The sequence below is a fragment of the Piliocolobus tephrosceles genome, chromosome 4, assembly GCF_002776525.5.
Source record: "Piliocolobus tephrosceles isolate RC106 chromosome 4, ASM277652v3, whole genome shotgun sequence".
Taxonomy (NCBI): domain Eukaryota; kingdom Metazoa; phylum Chordata; class Mammalia; order Primates; family Cercopithecidae; genus Piliocolobus; species Piliocolobus tephrosceles.
In genome coordinates, this window is record NC_045437.1 from 55632316 (window position 1) to 55659424 (window position 27109).

The window sequence follows — 27109 nt, forward strand, 5'->3', positions numbered from 1 at the left end:
ATTTATTTATTTATTTATTTATTTATTTATTTATTTATTTATTTATTTATACTTTTAAGTTCTGGGGTACATGTGCAGAACATGCAGGTTTGTTACATAGGCATACATGTGCCATGGTGGTTTGCTGCACCCATCAAACCATCATCTACATTAGGTATTTCTCCTAATACTATCCCTCCCCCAGCCCCCCAGCCCCAGACAGGCCCCTATGTGTGATATTCCCCTCTCTGTCCATGTGTTCACATTGTCCAACTCCCACTTATGAGTGAGAACATGTGGTGTTTGTTTTTCTGTTCTTGTGTTAGTTTGCTGAGAATGATGGTTTCCAGCTTCATCCACGTCCCTGCAAAGGAGATGAACTCATCCTTTTTTATGGCTGCATAGTATTCCATGGTATATATGTGCCACATTTTCTTCATCCAGCCTATCATCGACAGGCATTTGGGTTGGTTCCAAGTCTTTGCTATTGAGAACAGTGCCACAGTAAACATACATGTGCATCTGTTTTTATAGTAGAATGATTTATAATCTTTTGGGTATATACTTAGTAATGGGATTGCTGGGTCAAATGCTATTTCTCATTCTAGATCCTTGAGGAATCACCACACTGTCTTCCACAGTGGTTGAACTAATTTACATTCCCACCAATAGTGTAAAAGCATTCCTATTTCTCAACACCCTCTCCAGCATCTGTTGTTTACTGACTTTTTAATGATCGCCTTCTAACTGAAGTGAGATGGTATCTCATTGTGGTTTTGATTTGTAGTTTTCCAATGATCAGTAATGATGAGCTTTTTCATATGTTTGTTGGCTGCAAATAAATGTCTGCTTTTGAGAAGTGTCTGTTCATATCCTTTGCCCACTTTTTGATGAGGTCGTTTGTTTTTTTCTTGTAAAATTGTTTAAGTTCTTGGTAGATTCTGGATATTAGCCCTTCATCAGATGGATAGATTGCAAAAATTTTCTCCCATTCTGTAGGTTGCCTGTTCATTCCGACAGTAGTTTCTTTTGCTGTGCAGAAGCTCTTTAGTTTACTTAGATCCCATTTGTCAATTTTGGCTGTTGTTGCCATTGCTTTTTGTGTTTTAGTCATGACGTCTTTGCCCATGCTTATGTCCTGAATGGTATTGCCTAGGTTTTTTACTGGGTTTTTTATGGTTTTAGGTCTTACATTTAAGTCTTTAATCCATCTTGAGTTAATTTTTGTATAAGGTGTAAGAAAGGAATCCAGTTTCAGCTTGCTGCACATGGCTAGCCAGTTTTCCCAACACCATTTATTAAATAGGGGATCTTTTCCCCATTGCTTATTTTTGTAAGGTTTATAAAATATCATATGGTTGTAGAAGTGTGGCATTATTTCTGAAGCTTGTGTTCTGTTCCATTGATCTATATCTCCCTGTTGGTACCAGTACCATTCTGTTTTGGTTACTGTAGCCTTGTAGTATTGTTTGATGTCAGGTCGTGTGATGCCTCCAGCTTTGTTCTTTTTGCTTAGGATTGTCTTGACTACGTGGGCTCTTTTTGGGCTCCATATGAAATTTAAAGTAATGTTTTCAAATTCTGTGAAGTAAGTCAATGGTAACTTGATGGGGATACAATGCATCTATTAATTACTTTGGGCAGTATGGCCATTTTGACGATATTGATTCTTCCTATCCATGAGCATGGAATGTTTTTCCATTTGTTTGTGTCGTCTTATTTCCTTGAGCAGTGGTTTATAGTTCTGCTTGAAGAGATCCTTCACATCCTTTGTTAAGTTGCATTTCTAGGTATTTTATTCTCTTTGAAGCAATTGTGAATGGGAGTTCACTCATGATTGGCTCTCTATTTGTCTGTTATTGGTGTATAGGAATGCTTGTGATTCTTGCACACTGATTTTGTATCCTGAGACTTTGCTGAAGTTGCTTATTAGCTTAAGGAGATTTGGGGCTGAGATGATGGGGTTTTCTTAATATAAAATCATGTCATCTGCAAACCGAGACAATTTGGCTTCCTCTTTTCCTAGTTGAATACGCTTTATTTGACTTGCCTGATTCCCCTGGCCAGAACTTCCAATATGATGTTGAATAGGAGTGGTGAGAGAGGGCATCCTTGTCTTGTGCCGGTTTTCAAAGGGAATGCTTCCAGTCTTTGCCCGTTCAGTATGATATTGGCTATGGGTTTGTCATAAACAGCTATTATTATTTTTAAATATGTTCTATCAATACCAAGTTTATTGAGAGATTTTAGCCTGAAGGACTGTTGAATATTGTTGAAGGCCTTTTCTCCATCTATTGAGATAATCATATGGTTTTTGTCATCGGTTCTGTTTATTGATTTGTGTATGTTGAATCAGCCTTGCATCCCCAGGATGAAGCCAACTTGATCGCAGTGGATAAACTTTTTGATGTGCTGCTGGATTCAGTTTGCCAGCATTTTACTGAGAATTTTCACATGTATGTTCATCAGGGATATGGGCCTGAAATTTTCTTTTTTTGTTGTGTCTCTGCCAGGTTTTGTTATTAGGATGATGCTTTCCTCATAAAATGAGTTAGGAAGGACTCTCTCTTTTTCTGCTTTTTGGAATAGTTTCAGAAGGAATGGTACCAGCTCCTCTTTGTACCTCTGGTAGAATTTGGCTGTGAATCTGTCTGTTCCTGGACTGTTTTTGGTTGGTAGGCTATTAATTGCTGCTTCCATTTCAGAACTTGTTATTGGTCTATTCAGGGATTCAGCTTCTCCCTGGTTTAGTCTTGGGAGGGTATATGTGTCCAAGAACTTATCCATTTCTTCTAGATTTTCTAGTTTATATGCATAGAGGTGTTTACAGTATTCTCTCATGTTAGTTTGTATTTCTGTGGGATCGTTGGTTGTATCCTCTTTATCATTTTTTATTGCATCTATTTTATTCTTCTCTGTTTTTATTAGTCTTGCTAACAGTCTATCTACTTTGTTGATCTTTTCAAAAATCCAGCTCCTAGATTCATTGATTTTTTGAAGGGCTTTTCCATGTCTCTTTCTCCTTCAGTTCTGCTCTGATCTTAGTTATTTCTTGTCTTCTGCTAGCTTTTGAATTTGTTTGCTCTTGCTTCTCTAGTTCTTTTAATTGTGATGTTAAGGTGTCAATTTTAGATCTTTCCTGCTTTCTCTTGTGAGCATTTAGTGCTATAAATTTCCCTCTACACGCTGCCTTCAGTGTGTCCCAGAGATTCTGGTACGTTGTGTCTTTGTTCTCATTTGTTTCAAAGAACATCTTTATTTCTACCTTCATTTCGTTAGTTACCCAGTAATTATTCAGGAGCTGGTTCGTCAGTTGCCATGCAGTTGTGCAGTTTTGAGTGAGTTTCTTAATCCTAAGTTCTAATTTGATTACACTGTGTTCTGAGAAACTGTTTTTTATAATTTCAGTTGTTTTGCATTTACTGAGGAGTGTTTTACTTCCAATTGTGTGGTCAGTTTTAGAATAAGTGTGATGTGTTGCTGAGAAGAATGTATATTCTGTTGATTTGGGGTGAAGAGTTCTGTAGATGTCTATTTGTTCTGCTTGGTCTAGAGCTGTTTCAAATCCTGGATACCCTTGTTAATTTTCTGTCTCATTGATCTGTCTAATATTGACAGTAGGGTGTTAAAGTCTTCCACTATTATTGTGTGGGAGTCTAAGTCTCTTTGTAGGTCTCTAAGAACTTGCTTTATGAATCTGGGTGCTCCTATATTAGGTGCATATACATTTAGGATAGTTAACTCTTCTGGTTGCATGGATCCCTTTACCATTATGTAATGTCCTTCTTTGTCTCTTTTGATCTTTTTTGTTTTATCAGAGACTAGGATTGCTACCCCTGCTCTTTTTTTGCTTTCCATTTGCTTGGTAAATATTACTCCTTCTCTGTTATTTTGAGCCTATGTGTGTCTTTGCATAAGAGATGGGTCTCCTGAATACAGCACACTGATGGGTCTTGACTCTTTAACCAATTTGCCAGTCTGTGTATTTTAATTGGAATATTTAGCCCATTTACATTTAAGATCAATATTGTTATGTGTGAATATGATCCTGACATAATGATGCTAGCTGGTTATTTTACCTGTTAGTTGATGCAGTTTCTCCACTGCATCAATGGACTTTACAATTTGGTATGTTTTTGCAGTGGCTGGTACCAGTTATTCCTTTCCCTGTTTAGTGTTTCCTTCAGGAGCTCCTGTAAGGCAGGCCTAGTGGTGACAAAATCTCTCAGCATTTGCTTTTCTGTAAAGGATTTTATTTCTCCTTCGCTTATGAAACCTAGTTTGGCTGGATATGAAATTCTGGGTTGAAAATTATTTTCTTTAAGAATGCTGAATATTGCCCCCCACTCTCTTCTTGCTTGTAGGGTTTCTGCCAAGAGATCTGCTGTCCATCTAATGGGGTTCCCTTTATGGGCAACCCGACCTTTCTTTCACTGCTTTTAATATTTTTCCTTCATTTCAACCTTGGTGTATCTGACAATTTTGTGTCGTGGGGTTGCTCTTCTCAAGGAGTGTCTTTGTGGCATTATCTGTATTTCCTGAATTTAAATGATGGCCTGCCTTGCTAGGTTGAGGAAGTTCTCCTGGATAATATCCTGCAGAGTGTTTTCCAACTTGGTTCCATTCTCCCCGTCAGTTTCAGGTACACCAATCAAATGTGGATTTGGTCTTTTCATATAGTTCTATATTTCTTGGAGGCTTTGTCCATTTCTTTTCACTCTTTTTTCCCTAATCTTGTCTTCTCTGTTTATTTCATTCAGTTCATCTTCAATGTCTGATATCCTTTCTTCCATTGGATCAATACATATTGATACTTATGTATGCTTCATGAAGTTCTCGTGCTATGTTTTTCAGCTCCATCCAGTCATTCATATTCTTCTCTATACTGGTTATTCTAGTTAGCAATTCCTCTGACCTTTTTTTGAGGTTCTTAGCCTCCTTGCATTGGGTTAGAATGTGCTCCTTTAGCTCGGATGAGTTTGTTATTACCCACCTCCTGATGCCTACTTCTGTCAATTTGTCAAACTCATTCTTCATCCAGTTTCGTTCCCTTGCTGGTAAGGAGTTGTGATCCTTTAGAGGAAAACAGATGTTCTGTTTTTTTGGAATTTTCAGCCTTTTTGTGTTGGTTTCTCCTTATCTTTGTGGATTTAGCTACCTTTGGTCTTTGAAGTTGGTGACCTTTCGCTGGAGTCTCTGAGTGGACGTCCTTTTTGTTGATGTTGATACTATTCCTTTCTATTTGTTAGTTTTCCTTCTAACAGTCAGGCCCCTCTGCTGCAGGTCTGCTTGAGTGTACTGGAAGTCCACTCCAGACTCTGCCTGGGTATCACCAGCAGAGGCTGTAGAACAGCAAAAATTGCTGACTGTTCTTCCTCTGGAAGCTTCATCCCAGAGGGGCACCCACCAGATGCCAGCCAGAGCTCTCGTGTTTGAGGTGTCTGTTTGCTCCTACTGGGAGTTGACTCCCAGTCAGGATACACGGGGGTCAGGGACCAACTTGAGGAGGTTTTCTGTCCCTTATCAGAGCTCAAAGGCTGTGCTGGGAGATCTGCTGCTCTCTTCAGAGCTGCCAGGCAGGGACATTTAAGTCTGCTGAAGCTGCACCCACAGCTGCCCCTTTCCCAAGGTGCTCTGTCCTAAGGGTTTGGGGGTTTTATGTATATGTCCCTTACTGGGGCTGCTACCTTTTTTATCCAGAGATTCCCTGTCCAGAGAGGAGGGAATCTAGAAAGAGGCAGTCTGGCTCCAGTGGCCTTGCTGAGGTGAAGTGGGCTCCACCCAGTTCAAAGTTCCCAGCAACCTTGTTTACACTGTGAGGGTTAAACCACCTACTCAAGCCTCAGCAATGGTGGACGCCCCTCTCCCCATCAAACTTGAGTGTCCCAGCTACCAGCAAGAATGTCAAGCCAGTGGATCTTAGTTTGCTGGGTTCCATGGAGGTGGGACCCACTGAGGCAGATTACTTGGCTCCCTGGCTTCAGCCCCCGTTTCCATGGAAGTGAATGGTTTCTGTCTCGCTGGCATTCCTGGAGTCACTGGGGTAGGAAGAAAAATCTCCTGCAGCTAGCTCTGTTTCTGCCCAAATGGCCGCCCATTTTTGTGCTGGAAACCTAGGGCCCTGGTGTCATCTGCACCAGAGGGAATCTCCTGGTCTGCGGGTTGTGAGGACTGTGGGAAAAGCACAATATCTGAATGCTGTATACTGTACAGAATGCACTGTACAGTCTAGTTGGCTTCCCTTGGCTAAGACAAGGAGTTCCCTGACCCCTTGCACTTCCCACTTCCCGGGTGAGGTGATGCCCCACCTTGCTTCACCTTGCCCTCCTTGGTCTGCACCCGCTGTCCAACCTGTTCCAATGAGATGAACCGGGTACTTCAGTTAGAAATGCAGAAATCCCCCACCTTCTTTGTCGATCTTGCTGAGAGCTGCAGACTGGAGCTGTTTCTATTCAGCCATCTTGCCAGCAGTGCCCCCTGCATTTATTTTTATACCAGGTTCTTTCCTTGACAAATTACATGTCTGAATTCCTGAGGAAAATATTTTACATGAACTCATGGAAACTTTTGTTAAGACTATCCCATTATTAATGATTTTTTCACTCTTTATTAACTTGAAGATAAGTTTGGTAGGAAAAATAGAAGATTGTTCTGAGTACTTATTGATTTTATTTTCCCTATCCTTTGTGGAAAGGAACACATTATGAATTAAGCTGCTTGTGTTCAATATAAAGTTCCAGTAAATAATGCTTGGATCTTGAATCTTATCACTAATCTAAAAGTCCAAGTTCCACAAAAATTGCCTACTTACCAAACAGATAATTCAAAATAATAAAATATAGGATGATGTTCTTGCCTTCCCTACACACAATTTACTTTTATTCTTTTAGTTTAATGAACTTAAAATGATTTCAAGTAATCTATATGCTTGTTTCTATTCTTTAAGTACTAGAAAATCATGTTTCCTTAATTTAAAAAAGGTGATATTTTATTCTCAGAGAACAGAAATTGACTCAGTTAACTGTTTTTGAGACCAATTTATTATCAAAAAGGTCTAAGTAACAATGTTTCTAGAAGTCATTACTTTTGATAATAGACCTTTAAATTTTAATTGGTTGTTAGCTGAGGAAATAGCAGCTGCGTAACTCTGAATCTAACCACATACACTTCAAATATCATGCCTTGAGTATATATAGAAGAGAGAAACAAAATAAATGTCAAATTACCTCTATATAGAAAAGTAAACACCAATTTCCAGAAAATCTATTTCCAGAGGTCTTGCTCCAAGACTTACAAAGGATTAGCTGGGTCCACGAAAGGAGTATGAGTTAAAAAAAGAAAAAAAAAAAAAAAAAAAAAGAGCTAAAATCACCCCCAGAAAGAGAAAACCCATCCTATGTGCAAAAATGCTGAAGAAGAATCACTGTAGATCATATAACATTTATAGGTAAGGGACCTGCAAGTGAATGGGATTCAAAGTATTAATCTTAGAAACACAGTGCTTCTGAGAGAGGTAAGAGTAAACAGAAAGCAAGTGGTGGTATCCTTTAGAGACCAGGTGGTAAAAGAAAAAAAGGAGCAAGAGACTAAATTTAAGATCCTGAAAGATATGCACACAAAAGGTAGATACATAGATATATACTTTAAAAGGTCAATCTTACGTAAAATGATGAAGAGGAAAAAGAAGCATGATAGGAAAATTTAGGATCCTGAAAAACACAAAACATAAGACACAAGATACAAAAATATTATAACATTTATACTCTGATAACAGAGAATATACATTTTCTTAAGAGGCACATGGAAGATTCATAAAACTTGATCAAATGTCAGATTTTGTTGAAACTATAAATAAGCTTTAGAAAGTAGAAATATTGGCAAGAATCAAAATGCCCATAGAAAAGAGAGTGATTGAATAAACATTCCTATATACACACAATGAATAACTGTGCAGCTATAAAAGGAATAATGTTAATCTATATAAATATATAGTGATTTTTAAGTGAGAAGAAAAAGCAAAAAGTAAAATATTATACATAAAATGATACTTTTGTGAAAAAGAGGAGTAGAAATAAGAAAGTATATCTAGGCATGCTTATTTTTGCAAAAAGAAACATAGAAGAATATGCTAAGAAACAGTGTAAGTCATTCCCTTTTGAAGGAGGGCAGGAATGAGGTAGAAGTCTTCCAGTATGCTATTTCTACTTCTCTGACTCTACTTTTTGTATATAAGTTTGATTTATTGACTCAGGTTAACTTTTGCATATTTAATAAAATAAAATACAATGGGAGAAATTCTAAAATAATAATAATAATAATATAATAATAATAATAACAGAAACAAACAAACCCCTAAGGGCATCAAAGCAGATAAAGGCAAAAACAAATGAATAAACAAAAAACTGATCCAAAAGATAGAAACTTCAAAAATTAAAGGAACATCAGCCCACACAGATGAGAAAGAGCCAGTGAAGAACTCTGGTAACTCAAAAAGCCAGAGTGTTTTCTCACCTCCACACAATTGCACTTGTTCCCCAGCAATAGTTTTTAACCAGGCTGAAGTGGCTGAAATGACAGAAATAGAATTCAGGATATGGATATGAATGGAGATCATTTGGATTCAGAAAGTTGAAAACCAGTTCCACTAATCTAAGGAATACAGTAAAACATAGAGGAGACAAAAGACAGAATAGTGATTTTAAGAACAAACCAAACTGATCTGACAAACACACTTCAAAAATCTTATAATACAATTACAAGTTTTAATAGAAGAATAGACCAAGCTGAGGAAAGAATGTCAGAACTTGAAGGCTGGTTCTCCAAAATCACTGAGTCAGGAAAAATATAAAGAAAAAAGAATAAAGAAGAATGAACAAAGCCTCCAAGAAATATGGTATTGTGCAAAGAGACCAAATCTACAACTTATTGGCATCTCTGAAAGAAGGGAAGAGAAAGCAAGCAACTTGGAAAATATATTTGAGGATATCATCCATAAAAATTTCCCCAACTTTGCTATAGAGGCCAACATTCAAATTCAGAAATGCAGAGAATCCCTGAAAGACACTATAAAAGATGATCATATCCAAGACACACAGCCATCAGATTCTCCAAATTCAAAATGAAAGAAAAAGTGTTAAAAGCAGCTAGGGAGAAGGGGCAGGTCACTTACAAAGGGAACCCCATCAGGGTGACAGTGGACCTTTCTGTAGGAACCCTACAAGCCAGTTGAGATTGAGGACCTATATTCAGCATTGTTACATATTTCATATGTAGATAAGTTAAGCTGCATAGATGAAGGAGAAATAAGATCTCTTTCAGACAAGCAACTGCTAAGGGAATTCATTATCACAATACCTGACTTATAAGAGGCCCTTAAGGGAGTGCTAAATATGGAAAGGAAAGATTATTCCTTTTCTTATATAGAACAATAAAACCACACTTAAGTACATAGACCATTGCCACTGTAAAGCAATGATACAATCAAGTCTACATAGTAACCAGCTACCAACACAATGACTGGATCAAATCTGCATATATCAGTATTAACCTTGAATGTAAGTAAGCAGGCTAAATGCTCCAATTAAAAGGCATACAGTGGCAAGTTGGATAAAGAATAAAGACTCAACTATATGTTGTCTTCAAGATACCCAACTCATATGCAGTGACACTCATAGGCTCAAAGTAAAGGGATGGAGAAAAATCTACCAAGCAAATGGAAAAAAGAAAAAAAAAAGAAAAATGCAAGGATTGCTATTCTAATTACAGACAAACCAGACTTTAAACCAACAAAGATCAAAAAAGACAAAGAATGGTATTACATAATGTTAAAGGGTTCAACTCAGCAAGAAGACTTAACTATTGTAAATATATTTGCACCCAGGACAGAAACACCCAGATTCATAAAGCAAGTTCTTAGGAGACCTATGACCAGGAAGCAATTGAATCCTTGAAAAGAATAACAAGTTCTGAAATTGAATCAGTAATAAAATATCTACCAACCACTAAAAGCCCAGGACCAGAAAGATTCACAACCAAATTCTACCAGATACATACAGAAAAGCTGGTACCATTTCTACTAAAACTGTACTAAGAAATTGAGGAGGAAGGACTTCTCCCTATCTCATTCTATGAGACCAACATTATTCTGATATCAAAACCTGGCAGAAACACTACCAAAAAAAAGAAAAGTAAAGAATACTTTAGGCCAATATCTTTGATAAACATCTATGCAAAAATCCTCAACAAAATGCTAGCAAATTAAATCCAGCAGCATATCAAAAAAGATATCCAACATTATCAAATAGACTTTATCCCTGGGATGCAAGGTTGGTTCACATATACAAATCAATAAATGTGATACATTACATAAACAGAAAAAACAAAAATCTCATGATAATCTTAATAGAGAAAACACTTTCAAGAATATTCAATATAATTTCAATAATATTCAACATCTCTTTATGATAAAATAATTCAACAAACTAGGTCTGAAGGAACATACCTCAAAATAGTAATAGCCATCTATGACAAACCAACAGCCAACATCACACTAAATGAGCAAAAGCTAGAAGAATTCTCCTTGAGAACAGAAAGAAGACACAGATGCCCATTCTTACCACTCCTATTCAACAGGTTCTGAAAATACTAGCCAGAGCAGTCAGGCAAAAGAAACAAATGAAAAGCATCCAAATAGAAAGAGAGGAAATCAAATTATCTATCTCTGTTTGCAGATGACACGATTCTACAGCTAGAAAATACCATAGTCTCTGACCAAAAGCTCCTAGATGTGATACACAACTTCAGCAAAGTTTCAGGACACAAAGTCAATGTACAAAATTCAACAGCTTTCATATACACCAACAACATCCAAACTGAGAGCCAAATCAAAAACACAATCCCATTCACAATAGCCACAAAAGAACAAAACACCTAGAAATAAGTAGGGTGGTGAAAGATCTCTACAGTGAAAATTACAAAATACTTCTTAAAGAATTAGTGATGACACAAGAAAAGGAAACAGCATTTCATGCTCATGGATAGGAAGAATTTACTATTGTTAAACTGTCTATATTTCCCAAAGCAATTTATAGACTTAATGCTATTCCTATTAAACTACCAATGACATTCTTCATGGAATTAGAAAAACAATACTATTCTGTAATTCAATAGGCAATCCTAAGTGAAAATAATGAAGCTGGAGGCATTGTATTACGCAACTTCAAACTATGCTACAAGTCTCCAGTAACCAAAACAGCATGATACTGGCACAAAAATAGACATATTGACCAATGGAACAGTCAAGAAAGCCCAGAAATAAGGCTGCATACCTTCAACTATCTGACTTTTGGTGGGTGAAGATAGAAAAACTACCAGGTACTATGCTTGTTACCTAGGTGACAAAATAATATGTACACCAAATGCCCAAAGACACACAATTTATATATATGATGAACTTGCATACATACTCCTGAACTTAAAAGAAAAAAAATTAATAGCAATTCTGTACACCAAGCTGAGAATAAAATCAGTAACACAATCTTCTTTACAATAGTCAACAAAAATTAAATACCAAGGACTACATTAACCAAGGAGATGAAAGAACTCAAGAAAACTACAAATGATCTCATAGTTTCACCTTGTGAAACTCTGCTTGTGCTTTGAAGGAAAACTTCTTGTAGTTTTACCTCCTTGCTGTAAGATCACTACAAGGAGAACTACAAAACAGTAATGAAAGAGATTGTAGATGACACAAACAAATGAAAAAACATCCTATGCTCATGGATTGGAAGAATCAATATCATTAAAATACCTTACTTCTCAAAGCAATCTACAGTTTCAACACTATTCCTATCAAATTGCCAGTGTCATTTTCACAGAATTAGAAAAAACTTTTCTAAAAGTCATATGATCAAAAAAAAAAAAAAAGTACAAATAGCTAAAGCAATCAAGCAAAAACAACAATGCTAGAAGCATTATCGTATCACCTGACTTCAAATTGCACTACAGGACCATCTATGGTAACCAAAACAACATGGTACTGGCATAAAAATAGATATGTTATTCAGTGTAACAGAATAGAGACTCTATAAATAAAGTCATATACCTACAACCAACTGATCTTTGACCAAGTCCACAAAAGTAAACAATGGGGAAAGGACATTCTATTTGATAAATGATGCTGGGAAAATTGGATAGCCATATGCGGAAGAATGAAACTGAATGCCTATTTCTCAGAACATACAAAAATTAACTCAACATGGATTAAAGAGTTAAATGTAAAAACTAAATGATAAAAATCCTAGAGGAAAACCTCGGAAAAACTTTTATGACGTTGGTCTAGGCAACAAATTTATGACTAAGACATCAAAAACAAATGCCACAAGATGAAAAATGAACAAATGGGACTTAAACTAAAAATCTTCGTGTGTGTGTGTGTGTCAGAGTCTCACATTCTGTCACCCAGGCTCAAATGCAGTGACGTGATCTAGGGTCACTGCAACCTTTGCCTCTCAAGTTAAAGCAATTCTCCTGCCTCAGCCTCCTGAGTAGCTGGGATTATAGGTGCACAACCACCACACCTGGCTAATTTTTTGTATTTTGAGTAGAGAGAGGGTTTCACCATGTTGGCCAGGCTGGTCTCAAACTCTTGGCCTCAAGTGATCCCCTTGCCTAGGCCTCCCAGTGGTGGGATTATAGGCATGAGCCACCACGCCCAGCCTAAAAATCTTCTGAACAGCGAAAGAAATAATCAACAGAGTAAACAGACAACCTATATGATGGGGAAAAAATGTTTGCAATGTCTCTGACAAAGGACTAATACCGAGAAAATGACAATTTAGATGTGGACTGTACGTGACATAATTCCAAGAGTCAGTGTTAAATTATCTGATTTTGATAATTTCACTGTGTTATAAAAAAGAATGTTCTTGTTATTAGTAAGTACCCCTGATGAATTTAGGGGTAAATGAGAACAATGTTAGTAATTTATATTTAAATAATTCAGAAAAATACTTCCTTCTCTCTCTTTCTCTTTCTTTTTCTTTCTGTTGTGTTTGTATATTTTAAGGAGAGAGATAATGATAAAGCCAATAAGGTAAGATAAATATTCTAAAACTGGGTTAGTGGTATTCACTTGTTCTTTAAACTATTCTTGCAAAATTTCTGTAAACTTGGAAGTATATTAAAATTTAAAGTTAATAAAACATTAATTTGTTTGTATTCCCCAAATTAAAGAGCTCATTCTACTAAAATAATAAATAGTGTATTTTCAATTAGTTTTTCCTAATTAGATGATTTAGGATGTATAGTTCCTCAAAGCATGCATTCTTATTTCTATGTAGTAGTATAGCTGTGCTTATTCAGGGCTAGTTTCTATTTTGACTGATTAATTGAAGCATCTATTGTAATTAGTTGGTGTCCTTGATGTTTTATAAATACGTTACATAACATGCTTCTATTTCTATGACCACAGTTATAAAGAGTAACTCTTGCATTAAAATTTTCCAGCCAAAATTATTTAGGACAAATTTCATGAAATAGAAACTAAAGGTTTTCTTTGTCTTTGTTGATCATATTTTAAGCCCAAATCTGTACTTTATTTAATTTTCTGGTGCTGTTTCTAATATATCAAGAACATTTCCCCTTGTCACTAAAAATGCTTTGTGAATATTATGAGAAGTAAATGGGCATATTTTATAATGTGGATAAGCTATACTTTTACAACCATTATCCAATTGTTTGACAATTAGATGGCTGATATCAATTCCTTTTTTATTTTCTAAACCTTGGATTTGTGAATTTTTATGCTACTATTGTTTGGTTCAAACAGACTGATAGTATAATTTGTAACATATTATGCCTTTTATCGTAACTCTCTTTTTCTTTGTATTTTTTTTTTGATTTAATATAATCTTATCAGGTGTATTTTCACATGTTTTTAATTTAAGCCACCATAAGTCACTTTGTTTTGGGTATGTTTTTTGTAAATATTATATAATTGGGTTGTACTTACTTATACCATTTGAAAAATCATCCTATACTCTATCAATATTAGTTTCTTAATGCTTCCTTATTGTTCACTTTCCTTTCTATCATTTGCTCTATAGTTTTCATTTTTCTTTGTTTTTTAATATTTCTGATTGTTTGAAAATAGGCAGTGTATTCCTCATTCTTCTAGTGGATACCTTATAAAATTGCTTTTTGCTAGTTTTAATACTACAATTTTCTCCTTCCTGAGTTGTTCATTTCTGATGTATTTTGTATATCTTTTGATGTATGCATTTCTTAGCTGAAGTATTCTCCAAATCATGTATTGAGGAATGTAAAACTAGTGATTTTCCTAAATGTTAGTATATCTAAGAAAATTGGTTTCTTTATCTTACATATCACATTTTTTTAACTACAAAACTCTACAGTCATTGCTCCTCTGCTCCTGAAACATAAGGTAACTGAGAATCTAAAGCCAACCATGCTTTTTTCATATGTAGAAAGTCTGATTCGTTTTCTTCATTGAGGGTATGATGTTTTTTAATGCTAAAATGTTACTTGAAAACCTGGATGTTTTCTTATTAAGTTTTTATTATTGTAAACAGGTTCTTTATGGGTACATTCAATCAGAAGATACAAAAGAAAATACCCAGAGTTAGAAAGAATAAAATTATTTTATTGATTTTGTCTTACACCATCTGTGTGTGTTTGTTTGTTTTACCTTTTATGAGAGTCTATTATTGTACTTTAGGACTCCTAAATTGTTTTTAAAATACCTCATAATGTTCTTCTCTTTGTTTTTTCTCAAATGTATCTTCTTGCTAAGGAAGTATATATATTTACTCGATTGTAGGTTGTATTTCAGCATTTTTAATTTTGTTTTTATCTGTTACAGAAAAATTATTTCAAGATTTTCCTTTGTGTCATAATTTTTTTATCCACTTTAAATTTAAAACATTTATTCAGTTTTATTGGGTTCAAGTCAAATAAAGTTTACTATATTTTTCCATTTATTGCTGTAAATGTATTCAGTGAGAAGTGCTTATTTTGATTCTTTAAGATTGACCTTATTTTTTATCTGATTTTTATAGCAATTTATGTCTGTACATATTTACAGATGACAAACAAGAATAACAAATGGCAAAATATGAAAATATCTCATCTTAGTAACAAATATATGTAAAGAATAGCAGCAAATTAATATTTTGCCCATAAAATTGACATGGATTAAAAAGTAATATTATATGTTAGTGAAAATGTAAATTGATAAAACTGTAAAGAAAAGTTGTTTATCATACTTCTTAGTTCTGCTTTAACAGATAAAGAATTTAGAGGTCAAGACTACGATTCTTACAACAATAAAGTAGCTGAACAAACTAAAAATTAACCAGAGAATTGAGGTCACAACTGGAGTGAATACAGAGGATCAGAGCTTACAAGGAACAGGGACCCTCCACTCAAATTAGCAACTGGTTGAAACACTTAAATGGCAATTGACTAATGGCTAGAGCCTAAGCCATGAGCTAGAGCTTGGAGTTAAAAATTCTAGAGGAATGCACTTTAGGGTGACCTTACATTTTTGTGAGATTTACCTCCAGGTACTCCATTAGGTTCTTAAGTAAAGACTGAAGAAAAATCACCTCATGCTTTCATCAGGGAAGAAGAAAAAGTAATCATTCTGAAATCTGCCCATAGAGTCCTATTCTCCCTGGAAAGGGCCAGCCTTGGGGGAAACGACTTTGCCTGATTTTTGTCTGACTGAGGGAAGGGCAAATGGAACAAGTGAAGTCCCATCCAATCTTCCTGTCTCACATACAGTGAGAATAAAAGGTAGAAAACTGTTCTGAAGGTCATAGTCCAGGGAATGGGGTCCACTAAAAAAATGGAGATATAACCATGAGATTATAGAAAACTTCTCTTCAAAACCCTACCACCATATCATCAGGGCTCTAGTATAATATCAGTGGATCACAACTGGAAGAGCTGCAAGGTATAGACTCTTATTTAAGAAGGAGTTTAAAAAAAAAAAAGAACCCTAAGAACTAAGAACAACAGAGAAGACAGAAACAAACACATTAGAGAAAATTTTAGCAATTAATGCCTAAAACTAAGTCAAACAGTAAATGCAGCCATACTTCTAACAAGATAAATATAAAAACTCATAGTAAAGGCCTATTTACCTCAGTTTCTTTTATCCAATACGTCATCTCGATCTTTCAACAAAAATTACAAAGCATGCTAAAAGAAAGGAAGAAAATACAGTTTGAAAATATAAAGAAAGCATCAGAATTAGGCTTGGATATAGCAGAGATTTTGGAATTATCAGTTTGAAAATTTAAAATTACTACAGTTAATATGCTAGGAACTCAAATAGACAAAGTAGATTGCCTATAAGAACAAATAGAAGACAATGTAATCAGAGACTAGATAGTCTAAGAAAGAATCAAAAGGAAATGCTAGATATTAAAAACACTGTAATATAAATAAAGAATATCTTTGCTGGGCTTATCAATAGACTGGACATCTCTGTGGAAAAAAAAATGGTGATCTTGAAGATATGTCAGTAGAAACTACCAAAACTAAAACGCTAAAAGAAAAATAATTTAAACAGAAAAAAGAATATACAAGAATTGTGGGTCAATTTCAAAAAGTATAGTGTACATGTAATGGGAATAAAAGACAAAAAAGTCAGAAGCAAAACTATATGTGAGGTAATAATGGCAAGGGGTTTCTAAAATTAATGGCAGACATCAAACTACTGCTTCAGACAGCTCAGAGACAACAAAGCAAGATATACATATATAAAGATCTCACATATGATATTCAAACTGCTGCAAACCAAGACAAGGAGTAAACATTGAAATAATTTAGAAAAAAGAAAAAAAAAAACTTACCTATAGAAGAACAAGGATAGGCCGGGCGCGGTGGCTCAAACCTGTAATCCCAGCACTTTGAGAGGCCGAGACGGGCGGATCACGAGGTCAGGAGATCGAGACCATCCTGGCGAACACGGTGAAACCCCGTCTCTACTAAAAATACAAAAACTAGCCGGGCGAGGTGGCGGGTGCCTGCAGTCCCAGCTACTCGGGAGGCTGAGGCAGGAGAATGGCGTGAACCCGGGAGGCGGAGCTTGCAGTGAGCTGAGATCCGGCCACTGCACTCCAGCCTGGGACAGAGCGAGACTCCGTCTCAAAAAAAAAAAAAAAAGAAGAAGAAGAACAAGGATAAGGATTACATTGGACTTTCCTTCAGAAATCATTTAAGCAAGAATACATTGGAAGTTGCATTGAAATAAGAAAATATCAATTTAGAGTTCTGTACACAGAGATATCATTCTTTAAAAGTAAAAGAGTAAAATATTTTCTCAAACAGAAACTGAGAGAGGTTTGCTACCAGTAGACCTACCTTGCAATAAATGTTAAATTAGGAAAATGTTATAGGTTGAGAACTTGAAACTGCATAAAGAAAGAATAAGCATAAGGGAAAGAATAGATCAAGATAAAATAAAATATTTTATTTTTCTTAGTTTTTAATTTATCTATTTAATATAATACTTAATAGCAACAACATATTGAGTGTAATTACAGTTATGAATAAATGAAATTAATGATAGCAATATTATAAAGGGCAAGAGAAAAGAATTGGGAATACTTCATTATAAGATACCTACACTATACCACTTAGTGTTATTTGAAAGTAGACTTGATTTCAAAATAAATATATGTTAATACTTGAGGGTAAACCACTAAAATAATTTTTAAGGAACAGAGTTCACGTGGTTACAAAAGAGAGAAATGTAATTATAAAATGATCAGTTAAAACCAGAGAAGGCAGAGAAAGAGGGTAATAGGAAAAATAAATAAACAACAAATGTGATGAATAGAAAAGACTTACAAACATGATAGCTATTAATCCAATTTACTTTAACTACCAGTAGTCTAAAGACATCAATTAAAAGGTAGAGACTGACAGAGCAGACTTAAAAAAGAAAGATAATTATATGTTGTCTATAAGAAACCCACTTTAAATATAGAAACACAGATATTTCAAAATTAATGGAATAAAAACCACAGACTGTACTAACACTAATCAAAAGAAAGCTGGAGCAATTTTAATTTTGGTCAAAGCCAAATTCAGAAAAAAGAAAATAATCAGGGATAAAGAGTTAATTTAAGTTAATACAATACATTACCTCAGTGGTCCTCAGCCTTTTTTGCACCAGTGATGGGTTTTATGGAAAACATTTTTCCATGGACAGTGGGGAAAGGGACATGGTTATGGTTTCAGGATGAAACTGTTCCACCTCATATCATCAGGCATTAGTTACATTCTCATAAGGAGCGCACAACCCAGATCCTTCACATGCACAGTTTGCAATAGGGTTCACATTACTTTGAGAATCTAATGCCACTGCTGATCTGACAGGAGGCAGAGCTCAGGCAGTAATGCTCGCCCTCAGGCTGCTCACCTCCTCCTGTGCAGCCTAACAGGCCACAGACCGGTTAATGGCCTGGGGTTTGGGACCCCTGCATTACATGATGATAAAGAGGTACTTTTCCAAGAAGTTGTAAGAATACTTAATTTGCCTGTGCCCAACAACAGGGCACCAAAAAAATGAGGAAAATGCTGAGAAAATTCCAAGGAGAAATAGATAATTCACTGTTGTAGTTGGAGATCTGAACATAATTCTCTCAGTAATAGGCAGATCCAGCACACAATATATAAATGAGGTATAACTGAATGGAATAAATCAACTGGATTTAATTGACATTTATCAAATATTTCATTTAACAACAGTAGACTCAATATTCTTCCCAAACTTGCATGAATCATTCAACAAGGTAGACCATATACTGGGCCATAAAGCACACCTCTAAAAATGTGAAAGAATAGAAACTATACTTGTAGAGAATGTATATTCTAAGACCACAGTGTGACAAAACTAGAAATCAATAAGAAAAAGTTAGGTGGAAGCCCCTAAGATACATGGAGATTAAGCAGCACACTTCTAAGTAACTCAAGGGTTGGAACCATCTCAACACAAATTGAAGTCATTTTGAACTAAATGAAAATCACAGTTATCAAAATTTATCAGATACAGAGAAAGCAATGCTTAGATGGAAATTTATAGCATTGAAAGCACATACTGGAAAAGAAGAAAGATAAAAGATAAATAATCTAACCTTCCACATTAAGAATCTTGCTCCAGAGCAAGAAACAATAAAACCTTAAATCTAAAGAAAAGAAATAATAAAAAATAAAAATGTATACAATTTAATAAAAGGAAACCATAGAGAAAAATAATAAAACCAAAAGATCAGTATAATTGATAAAACTCTAGCTAACCAGGAAAGAAGGGAGAAGGCACCCATTATAAAAATCATCAGTGAAAGTGAAACCATGTCTAATGATCCTATAAACATTAAAAAGATAATAAACATTATAAAAAACTGTTTATGAATTTGGTAACTTAAATAAAATGTACAAACTCCTTGAAAACCAGAAGTTACTAAAACTCACACAAGAATAAATAAATAATTTAAATAAGACTATAACTATACCTTATAACTAAAAGAACTATATCTAACTATAAGAAATACCTGAGGTTGGGTAATTTATAAAGAAAATGCATTTATTTGGCTCATAGTTCTACAGACTATTCATGAGGGGCCACCCCGATGACCCAAGTGCCTCTCACCAGGCCCCACCTCCAACTTTGGGGATCAAATTTCAACACGAGATTTGGAGGGGATGAAAATCCAAACTGTATGACTCTTCCAGAAAATAGAAGAAGAAATATTATAGACCTTCTCAGAAAAGCAATTTTTATTCAAGTATTAGTTATAACAAATCATTGTTCTTTAATTTCTTGAATGTGATGCTCCATGATCAACAGATTTTTAAATATCTTCTGTGTGTTTTTTACTGGTTGGAGTTTACAGATAAAATTTAGGAACTTAGAAAAGAGAGTTCACCAAAAACTGGTAAAAGTTTGAAAAGTTTGAATGTAACCTGTCAAAATGGAAATAATTCAAAACGAGTAAAATGAAATGTTGTATTTGAATATTAGGCTAATCATATTTGTGACTTTGTAAAGTTACTAAATCTCTTTCAAACTCTGCTAGATAAGTACAAATATGAATGCTTATATGGCATAATAGTGAAAACTAGAGATAATATATGAAATATTTAGTCCAATGTCTGATATTTAATAGGGGTATTATAAGTAGTTACTACACTTGGTTAAGTAAAAAATAAATTGTGAATAAAACAAGTTGAGATCACGGCTTGAACATAAATATTATGAACATTTTATTTTGTCATATGTAACAATATTTAGAATTTAATAACCCCTTTTCGTGATTTTTAGAAAAAAAGGATTAATGGAATGCTAACATTTTTATGTAATTTTGTAAAAGACAAAAGTGGTCACTTTACAAGAAATTATTCATTTCACTTTTTCTATTTGTCAAGGGCTTCTTTATTAGTTCCCTAACATCATTTTTATAAACTTAATGAAATCTTTCAATTTTTCTGTAAAACTTATTTTCATTTTTTTAAAGAGATTTTCCTTGTATTTTCTGAGTAAGAGGAAATTTTTCACACTGTGGTATGGGATTAATCTTATGCAAAGAGAATATATTTAGGAGGATACCAATTTGATAAGTGGCTGTTTTATTTTGAGTACTTTTACATTATAATTTTATTTTTTCTTTCATAAGTATAAGATTCAGATAAAAGGAGCTCACCATATTATCAACAAAACTGAATATGCTCTCTTGGGCAAAGTCTGGTGAAGGTATTTGTTTCAAATGTATTACTAGGAACTAAGTAAAGAAACCCTTGCCATCACCATAAAGTCAATTTGTTAAAAATTCTCCAATCATATCAGTTACAGATTATATTGAAGAACAAGCAATAGTAATGTAAATACAGTCATTTAATCAAACATGAAGTTATTTTTATCATTAGGAAATCTAGATGGCTGTCAGGACTAGTGCAGCAGATGTCATGAAACTCATACTATTTTTTCCATTCTGCCACTCTTAGATGTGGCTGTTTTCATCTTTGTTGTTAGTCACAAGATATATACTACCTTCCAGCCTCCAGCCTATGTTCCAGGCAGGAGAACAAATGGAGTGACAAGGAGGAAAATCTGACACAAGTAAAGCTTCCATAATGTCTCATTGACTATCACTATCTACCCTAACCACAGGGTAGGCTAGGAAATACAATTTTTAGCTGGGTAATTTCTTTTTCTATCAAATAAAACTGGGACTCTTTTAAGGAAATGGATTGTGAGCTAACAACTAGCAGTGTCTGCTATATCAGGAAATTCAGGCTTGGTTATTTCCACCACTATGGGCTGGCTGCTCCAGTAGTCTATATAATAATCGATGTGGAAGTTCTCAGAGAGACCCTGTTAATTCACTAAATGTTATCTGGCCTTGAACACATTTAAGTATTACTTTCATCTTAGAATTATATGAATATTTTGACGAATATATGAATAGTCACTACCTTTCTACTGGTCTACTGCTTTACCAGATGTTCTATTAGTCTACTGACTGATCTTGTCTACAAACTACCATGTCAACATCTCACTGCAATAACAGTCTACAAAAAATCATATTATAGCTACTGTTTACTGCATTATGTAAGTCATCAAATCAGTCTAAGTAATTTAATTAAATGATCTTACCTTTTTGCTGCTAAAGAAGCATGAAATTGTACAATATTTCTAATCAAAATGGGAACCTACTTATTGTTCAAACTCGGATGGGTTATTCTCAAACTTAATGTGTATGAGAATTACCTGGGGATTTTGGTAAATATCCTGAGTCCAAACATTCACTTCCAGAAATATAGATTCAGTGGCTGTAAAACAGGACTCTGAAATAATTTAAATAGGTTTTATAAGTGCTACAGGTGAATTCTGATACTGAAAGCCCACACATTTTGTTTTGGGAAACATTACATCAGGCGATTTGACCATAAAGTTCTTAAAACTATGTATTATCACCTCCTTCTGTAAGGGTGTCAAGAATATGCCTTTACCGGAAATATTTACTGATTAAAAATTAACTATTTTTAAGGCAATTGCCTCTTCTAATTAAGATGAACAATAAATGTCCAATTCATTTCTCTAAATTTTTATTATGATAAAATAATTAAAGTACATGGATATTTATCTTTCATTTTGGATTCTGCTCTACAGCTCTATCCCTGATACCATGACCCATAGGTCAAGCCCTTATTAGCTTTTAGCTAGATTTTTTGGCAGGAGCTAATTAAATGCCTCTCTAACTGCATTATCATTAATAAATGTAAGTGTCATAGATTCAGCTAGTTGGAATAGACCTTAGAAGGCATAAATGTAAGTCATTTCATTTTATAAAAATAAAACTGCAGAAACAGCAAATACAGAACTTTCCCAAAGTGAGAGCTTTAGTAAATAATAAAACAATAATTTGTAACATTGAAATAAAAAAATCTTATTGATTCCACTCAATGTTAAATATTTATTCTTGTGAATTGTATCCAATTTACAGCATAGTATAAAATAGGGAAGAAAAAGTATGTGGTGATTCGAAAAGAAGAAAAGGGAGGTAAAGTGGAGGTTTAGTCAGAGAGGCATGGTAGAATATATTTTTTTTTTCGGGGGGGAGATGGAATCTCACTCTGTCACCCAGGCTGGAGTGCAGTGGTGTAATCTTGACTCACTGCAACCTCTCTTTCCTGGGTTCAAGCAATTCTCCTGCCTCAGCCTCCAGAGCAGCTGGGATTACAAGTGTGCACCACCATGCCCAGCTAATTTTTGTATTTTCAGTAGATACGGGGTTTCACCATGTTGGCCAGGCTGGTCTTGAACTCCTGACCTCAAATTATCTGCCTGCCTCGGCCTCCCAAAATGCTGGAATTACAGGTGTGAGCCACCACACATGGCCAGTAGAAAGATTATGTTAATGAAACACCAGGGCTTCCATCTAGGTCCTGCTACTTACTGCACAGAAAGATAATCACTGAAATGATGAGCACTGCCAGGGAAGAAGAGTTCAATCAGGTTCTCCAGCCAAGGAGAAGAGAAATTAGTCTCAAATTTATCTGTGTGACCAACTGAAATTAGGGGGTTATATAGCAGGGAAGAAATATAATGGCGTGTGCAAAACATAAATGAGGGAGCTGTGAGGAAGAGACACGGTTCAACAGGAAGCAGACCGTTGGTTAGGTAACCATGATGGGTGAGGGATCTGGCATTTCATTGTCCAGATGCAGTGATCCAGTAGGTTTCAGATCCTCATACTATCTGGGCCTGAGAAAGGAACTCAGACAAGACAAATGTATCTTTCTTAAGTTTTAAGACTGGGAGGGTCAATTTCTATGTTTGTTCAAGAGAAACTATAAACATCAGTTCTATAGGACAATTGGACTGGCTTCAATTAAAGCCTTTCGGATAAAACTCATCCTAGTCAAGCCTGTTTTGATTGCAAGTGAAAGAATCCTAATCAAAATACCTTAAGCACAAATGAGAGAATGTATAGGAATGGTGAAAAGATATCTCAGAAATCCCAGGTTAGGAAACACAGGCATTATCTCTCAAATGCCTTGGTTCCAGGAACTAGGAAGGTGTCTACAGCCAAAATCCAGTTTAGATTGCAAGGATCTGTAGAGAAAGATAGAAGTTCAATCATTGATGGACATTTGGGTTGGTTCCAATTCTTTGCTATTGTGAATAGTGCCGCAATAAACATTCATGTGCATGTGTCTTTAGAGCAGCATGATTTATAATCCTTTGGGTATATCCCCAGTAATGGGATGGCTGGGTCAAATAGTATTTCTAGTTCTAGATCCTTGAGGAATTGCCACACTGTGTTCCACAATGGTTGAACTAGTTTACATTCCCACCAACAGTGTAAAAGTGTTCCTATTTCTCCACATCCTCTCCAGCACCTGTTGTTTCCTGATTTTTTAATGATCGCCATTCTAATAGGTGTGAGATGGTATTTCATTGTGGTTTTGATTTGCATTTCTCTGATGGCCAGTGATGATGGGCATTTTTTCATGTGTCTGTTGATTGCATAAATGTCTTCTTTTAAAAAAATTTTTTTTTATTATACTTTAAGTTCTAGGGTACATGTGCACAACATGCAGGTTTTTTACATATGTATACACGTGCCATGTTGGTGTGCTGCACCCATCAATTTGTCAGCACCCATCAACTCGTCATTTCCATCAGGTATAACTCCCAATGCCATCTCTTCCCCCTCCCCCATCTCCACAATAGGCCCCGGTGTGTGATGTTCCCCTTCCTGTGTCCAAGTGATCTCATTGTTCAATTCCCACCTATTTGAGAAGTGTCTGTTCATATCCTTCACTCACTTTTTGATGGGGTTGTTTGATTTTTTCTTGTAAATTTGTATGAGTTCTTTGTAGATTCTGGATATTAGCCCTCTGTCAAATGGGTAGATTGCGAAAATTTTCTCCATTCTGTAGGTTGCCCGTTCACTCTGATGGTAGTTTCTTTTGCTGTGCAGAAGCTCTTTAGTTTAATTAGATCCCATTTGTCTATTTTGGCTTTTGTCGCCATTGCTTTTGGTGTTTTAGACATGAAGTCCTCACCCATGCCTATGTCCTGAATGGTATTGCCTAGGTTTTCTTCTAGGGTTTTTATGGTTTTAGGTCTGACATTTAAGTTGTTAATCCATCTTGAATTAATTTTTGTATAAGGTGTAAGGAAGGGATTCAGTTTCAGCTTTCTACATATGGCTAGCTGGTTTTCCCAGCACCATTTATTAAAAAGGGAATCCTTTCCCCATTTCTTGTTTTTGTCAGGTTTGTCGAAGATCAGATGATTGTAGATGTGTGGTATTATTTCTGAGGGCTCTTATCTGTTCCATTGCTCTATATCTCTGGTATCTCATGGTACCAGTACCATGCTGTTTTAGTTACTATAGCCTTGCAGTATAGTTTGAAGTCAGGTAGTGTGATGCCTCCAACTTTTCTTTTGGCTTAGGATTGTCTTGGCAATGTGGGCTCTTTTTTGATTCCATATGAACTTTAAAGTAGTTTTTTCCAATTCTATGAAGAAAGTTACTGGTAGCTTGATGGGGTTGGCAATGAATCTCTAAATTACCTTGGGAAGTATGGCCATTTTCACATTGATTCTTCCTATCCATGAGCATGGAATATTCTTCCATTTGTTTGTGTCCTCTTTTATTTTGTTGAGCAGTGGTTTGTAATTCTCCTTGAAGAGGTCCTTCACATCCCTTGTAAGTTGGATTCCCAGGTATTTAATTCTCTTTGAAACAATTGTGAATGGGCGTTCACTCATGATTTGGCTCTCTGTTTGTCTGTTATTGATGTATAGGAATGTTTGTGATGTTTGCAGGTTGATTTTGTATCCTGACACTTTACTGAAGTTGCTTATCAGCCTAAGGAGATTTTGGGCTGAGACAATGGGGTTTTCTAAATAAACAATCATGTCATCTGCAAACAGGGATGATTTGACTTCCTCTTTTCCTAATTGAATACCCTTTATTTCTTTATCCTGCCTGGTTGCCTGGTCAGAACTTCCAACAGTATGTTGAATAGGAGTGGTAAGATAGAGAGCATCCTGTCTTGGGCCAGTTTTCAAAGGGAATGCTTCCAGTTTTTGCCCATTCAGTATGATATTGGCTGTGGGGTTGTCATAAATAGCTCTTATTATTTTGAGATACATCCCATCAATACCTAATTTTTTGAGAGTATCTAGCATGAAGCGTTGTTGAATTTTGTCAAAGGCCTTTTCTGCATCTATTGAGATAATCATGTGGTTTGTGTCTTTGGTTCTGTTTATATGCTGGATTACGTTTATTGATTTGCATATGTTGAACCAGCCTTGCATTCCTGGGATGAAGCCCACTTGATTATGTTGGATAAGCTTTTTGATGTGCTACTGGATTCAGGATGAGTTCATGTCCTTTGTAGGGACGTGGATGAAGCTGGAAACCATTATTCTGAGCAAACTATCGCAAGAACAGAAAACCAAATACCGCATGTTCTCATTCATAGGTGGGAATTTAACAGTGAGAACACTTGGACACAGGGTGGGGGACACCACACACTGGGGCCTGTCATGGGATGGGAGGATGGGGGAGGGATAGCATTAGGAGATATACCTAATGTAAATGATCTCACTCATAGGTGGGAATTTAACAATGAGGACACATGGACACAGGGTGGGGAACATCACACACTGGGGCCTGCTGGGGTGTCAGGGGCAGGGGGAGGGATAGCATTAGGAGATATACCTAATGTAAATGACGAGTTAATGGTTGCAGCACACCAACATGGCACATGTATACATATGTAACAAACCTGCATGTTGTACACATGTACCCTAGAACTTAAAGTATAATAAAAAAAAAAAAAAAAAGGAAGAATAAGTTCAGAAGAAAGAGAAGAAGCTATGTTACTGGCTTTGAATATGGAGGTAGGAAATAAAGCCAATGCATACAGGTGGTCTCAGGAACCTGGAAAAGGCAAGTAAACAGATTATTTCCCAGATCTCCCAGCAAAGATGCAGGCCTGCCAACACAATGATTTTAGAGTTCTGACCTCCAGAAATGTAAGAAAATAAATTGGTGTTGTTTTAAGCCATTAAGTTTGTGGTAAATTGTTGCATCAGCAATAAAATCTAATGCAGTTTTTTTTTTTAATTTCATTTGATGTACATTATTAGAGTTTATTCTTTTAGCTATTATGCATAATGCTTCTGTAAACATTCATCTGTAAGTTTTTATGTGGAAATGTAGTTTTAATTATTCTGGGTATATACCTAGAAGTAAAATTGCTAGGTCGTGTGTTAAATCTAGGTTAGCATTTCAGAAATTGCCAAAATGTTTTCCAGAGTTGTTTCCCTTCTTCACTATCCCACTAGCTATGCCTAAGGGCTCCGAATTCTCCACATTTCTGTCAATACTTGTTATTGTTTGTCTTTTATTTTAGTGAGCCTACTGGGTGTAATATATTGTGGTTTTGAATTGCATTTACATGCTAATGATGATGAACATTTTTCCTGTGTATGTTCACCTTTTGTATATCTTCTTTGGAGAAATACCCACTAAATGCCTTTATACACATCTTAATTGTGTTAATTATATTT